The following is a 5401-nucleotide window of genomic DNA, read 5'->3' as shown; positions in this document are numbered from 1 at the left end:
TTCCTTCCTTCCTCCCTTCCTTCCTTCCATGAGTCAGGTGGTTTTTCCTGAGCAGGATGCAAGAGTGATTTCTTTCCCGGGTTCTTGTCCAGATGGATTCGAAGAATAAAGCCACAGACAAAATGTGGTAGATGAAAAGGGTGGAAATTTATTGGAAGCAAGTACAGAGTCCTACGTAGAAAGGGGGGCCCAAGGGGGTGACCCATTAGGCTCCTTTTTTCTAAGGTTTATAAAGACTGCAGCTCTTTGTTTCTTGGTGCTGCTTTCCAATTGATAGAATATCAGCTTCAAAGCCCAAACCCCATGTGGTGCCCCCCTCCTTTTCTCCCCCTTCAGTGGTAGAACTGTCTCCTGTGAAAATCTGTTTTCCTCTTTCTCCCATTTGTCGGCATTTCTCTAACCTCTGTGAAAGTTTGTTTCCTCTTCCTCCCCATACCCTGCAGCTTTTCCCTACCTTCTGTGAATGGATGTCTTCCTCTCCCCTTATCCTGTGGCACCTTATTTTTTTTCCTCTCTGTGAAAGTATGCCTTTTGGCAGCTCCATGGCCCTCACCTTTGTAGTCCTCTCCCATGGGCCCTCTTTATTCCTAAAACTCCCTACACCAGCCTATTTTATCCCTAAAAACTCCTTTCACTTCCTTCCCTCCTTCCTTCCTCTCCCCCCTCCCCCCAAGTCATCTCCCCCTCTCTCTTCAGCTCTCTCAACAAGTGTTCAGTGGGGGTGGAGGGGAAAGGTGTCCATTGACTGCCTGAAGCTACTCTGTGTTCTTGTTCTTCCTTCTTGGCCTTTCTCTGACTACCACCGTTTTTCAAGTTCCTCCCCTGTGTAACCTGCCAGCCTTCAGCAGCAGTGTCAGCCTGGCCCCTCCCATGGGATACATAAAATCTTAGACAAAACAAAAAAACAAAAATACTTATTAAATGCACAGTGAAATAGCTCAACTGAATAATTGCTCAATGGGCATATAAAGTTAGCATTTGCTTCTTCTCCAACTCATTTTGAGCATCCTCTTTTCAAAAAAGTTCAAGGCTACCACGTTGCTATTTTGTTACCAGGTGACCTTTTTCCCAGAGTCCCATGCTAAGACTAGGATTAAAGTTTTTTTATGTTGTTTTTTTATTCCACTAAATTAGTACTACTCTGTCTTATTCTTTCAGAGTCATTCTCATTAGTACAGGTAAACTAACTTACTGAGAATGTGTATTTTAACTGCACCCAAATAATATCATTATGTTAAGAGCTGCCTTTATCATGTAAATCAAGAAATGAGAGAATTTTCAGGAGTCCTTGGGAAAGAGAGACTTATAGACAAAGAGGTTTGGGAACCTTTCAAATTATCCCAATACAGGAGGTTGCCTAGTTTTTAATGCATTGTCTCTTTCCTTCCCAGAAATAAAAGCCTGAAAACCCTGATAAGACTTGGAGCCAGCTAGGGAAGCAGAGCACCATAATGTGCTTATCTCACACATTTTACTAGAAAGCCCCCTTTATACAAGTAGGAAGCCTCTTGTTAAAGGAATAAGCAGTAACTTCCAGCATCAAATTGGGTCTAATTTAATCCTTTCGCTACCCTGTTGAGTGGCAAGCCTGAGCTAAATAGCAAGCTTGACTTAATGAAGCTGCTTTAGGAGAAAATGGAATGTAAAGTCTCAAAAGCAATAAAGCTTTGCAACTGATACTTATCCCACAGCAGACACCTCAAGGAACTTTTGAACTGAAGTCCTTTAGGAAAAAAAAAATTCAGAACTCCGACCTCGCGAGTATACTACTTGCCTTGGATAAAGAAAGAAAAGAATATTTGATCAGCACGCTGTCATCCTTCACTTACAGTCTTTCTGGGGAGGAGGTGAACAGGGAGGGAACAGAGGCGGTAGGCTGAAAAAGCCATCCACGGAACAAAGTGAAAGTGTGGCTTTAGATCAGTTCTCAGAAATGGAGGCGGCTGCCAGGATGATGGTATCCGGCACTCGGTGATCAGAAGAGAGGAAAGGACACCAGGAGAAGGGATGGTTGGGGGAGGCTGGAGCAGAGCCCACAGAGCTCGGGTCCCTTCCTCTCCCTGTGCTGCGACCTTGTGAGTACACAGGCTGCCTGCAAATGCCAGAAGCGGAGTGGCTCCTTCCCTCTTCTAGCTTCAGCCTCAAAAAGCATGAAATACTTCAGCTGTGATAAATGCGTGTCTGAATGTAGCTTGCCTTACACACAAATCAATTAGGGCAGGTTTAGTGACTCTGGGGATATTTCAGATTTCTGCTGTATAATCAGAAAATTTTAATAGCATTGTGAAAGAAAGGTTATGGAATACATGTACTCATGGGGTGTTATATTTTGAGTTGATGTGAGTTAATGAAATGATAGACATGAGGGAATATTTTTAAAAGATGATAATCCTGAATTATTTTTAATATTTTTTTTATTTCTTAGGTAATATTCAACATTTTATTTTTAAGATTGTTTGCAAAAGTATGTCATGTGCCTGTGAATGAAGGAAGCGTAAAAGAAGTGAAATGTGAATGTACTACCCTGGCAGTGTGTAATTCTTTCAAATAGGACTGAATTAAAATGTGTACTTAAAATTTATTTTAATCTCTGAAATTAGAGCATATCAACAATTTCTTGTCCCCAAAACAAAAACATCAATGTATTTTTACAGTTACAGTCTAGAAGGTATTGCTCATCCAAATAATATGGTAATTACGACTCCGTTTTTATCCATAAGATAATACATGTGCCATTAGAAGTCAATTCTTCTCTCCTACAAGGATATATGGAGGGAGTGAGAGCACAGGAGTGAAGGATGTAGGCACTGCCAAGTCTCAGTGGTGCCTGAAGGATTACTTAAAGGAATCATAGCAAGGATCCCTTAGCCCACATAATTTTTATTTGTGTAAGTTATGTTTTTTTATAAAAAGTAAATGAACAAAAACTCTAATTTATACAATATTTTTGAGCTGGATGAAAAAAATTCAAGATAGGAAGAATTTTCTTTAAAAAATCAGCAAAGTACCACATATGTTTAGTGTTGTAACAATTTCCATCATGAATGACTTAATTCCTTTTGAACAATAATCTATTGATTCACTAAAAAATATTCAGTACCTGCTATATCCACAGTTCTATGTATTTGGGATACAACAGTGACTAAAAGATAAAGATCCCTGCCCTCAAAGGGACTTAATTTCTAGGAGGGAACAGGCAATACGAAAAATAAATGAATAAGTTACATGGTATGTTAGAAGGTGCTAAATACTACACAAATTCATAGAGTAAGTAAGATCAGTTGTCACTATGGGGAGGCAGTTTGCAATTCTAAAATGAACATCACTGTAGGCATAATTTCAAAGGTAACATTTGGGAGTGAATAGAGAAAAAAAATAGGGAAGGAAAAGAAGGGAGAAAAAGCCACAATTGGAAAAGAAGGGTCTTAGTCAGGAAGAGGAATCCTTCATTTTAATCGAGGGAGAAAAAGCCACAATTGGAAAAGAAGGGTCTTAGGAAGAGGAATCCTTCATTTTAATCACAGGTGTGAGGCAGAGTGCGTGATGCAGATGCTATTGGCCGATAGATGTGATGGTGGCAATCAATATGTAGAAGTTCTTTTTTGATTGTTTCTCAGTGAAATAGGAAGCAAAGTAATCAGCTCAGAAGAAATATAGGAGAGAAGAACTTAGGAGTTTAAGGAGAGAGGAAAGGCATGCAATATTTGTCTAGGAGGAGATAAATGAATGGCCTAAGGCAGTGGTCGGCAAACCGCGGCTCTCGAGCCACATGCGGCTCTTTGGCCCCTTGAGTGTGGCTCTTCCACAAAATACCATGTGTGGGCGCGCATATACAGGGAACGTTGTGGAGTGAAAGAAGATGTAGTGTCAAGGATTGAGAAAGGTATGTTGAGATGGTTTGGACATATAGAGAGGATGAACAAAAGGAGATAGACAAAACAAGTATACAAGAAGAGTGTGGATGGGAGAGTTGGAAGGGGTCGACCTCAGCGAACGTACCTCAATCAGATTGAGGATGTTTTTAGCAAAGGCCAGCTTAGGAGTACCCTAATTAAGTTAATAACAATGTACCTACCTATATAGTTTAAGTTTAAAAAATTTGGCTCTCAAAAGAAATTTCAATCATTGTACTGTTGATATTTGGCTCTGTTGACTAATGAATGAGTTTGCCGACCACTGGCCTAGGGAGATGGATTGTGATTGTCAGGCAGCATTAAGGATCCACTGGGTCTCACCACACACATACCAATCATGTGCTTTTCTCCTGCTACTATTCCAACATGTGTATTGGTACAGAGTAGATAGGACTATAATTTTGCCAAAGGAGTATAATAAAACAGTGGGTTTATGGGTGAATGCAATGGAGTGGTTAGATAGATTACTATGGAATTTATGCTAAGAAGAGAAGAGAGAACATTAAATGATTAAAGAGCAATGAAAAGCTATAGTATCAATGGATCAGAAGTCTGGGTGGAGTCAAAGGATTACCAGGATCAGAATAATAGAGGGAACTACTTTGCAATTTAGGAGGTGGAGGTTAGTGTGGGATGGATAAAATTTAGACACCGGAGGAATTAGTTATTGGTAATGACAAAGTCCATGATGTGACCCTGAAGTGCGTAACTTAAGAAGACAAGGACAAAAATAACTGTAGGGGCACTGAAGTCATTAAAAGGTTGTTGGGGATATCATATATATGTGCTTCAAAATCACACAGAATTAAAACTGATGCTATATTGAAGAGTGACAATGATCTAGGAATTTAAGGAAATGAGGTAGAATGACTTGGGTTCACCAGAATGCAGCCACAATTGGAGAGAGTGTATGATAAATTTTTATGATAAGAAATTCAATTCTGAGAATTTTAGAGAGGAGAGAGGGATTGGTCAGGAAGTGGCAATGGAAAACAATATGGCACCTATCCTACCTTTGGGACCAGCAGGAGAGGTCTGGAAGTGGAAAACCAGTCACTCCTTGAGTAGACTGCAGGGGGAGAAATCCTCAAGAAATAGCTCTGGACTGTGTACGGTGTCTGACTTGCAATTTAAAAAATTATTTCATACTACAAACTTTATCCTACCTAAGGGGCCACGCATGGTAGACATGAGTTGAGATCCCTAGAGAAAATAATTTCAACTCCACAATTTTCTCTTCATTTTTAAAAATATATATTTTTATTGATTTCAGAGAGGCAGGGAGAGGAAGAAAGAGATAGAAAAATCAATGATGACAGAGATTCATTGATCAGCTGCCTCCTGCACACCCCCTACAGAAGCATACCCCTTCCTGTTTGACTGCAGCATCAGCGAGAACATTGCCTACGGAGACAACAGCCGGATGGTGTCACAGGAAGAGATTGTGCGGGCCGCCAAGGAGGCCAACATCCACCACTTCATTGAGA

This window comes from Myotis brandtii, unplaced genomic scaffold (assembly GCF_000412655.1).
Source record: "Myotis brandtii unplaced genomic scaffold, ASM41265v1 scaffold14, whole genome shotgun sequence".
NCBI classification, from domain to species: domain Eukaryota; kingdom Metazoa; phylum Chordata; class Mammalia; order Chiroptera; family Vespertilionidae; genus Myotis; species Myotis brandtii.
This window is presented reverse-complemented; position numbering follows the sequence as displayed.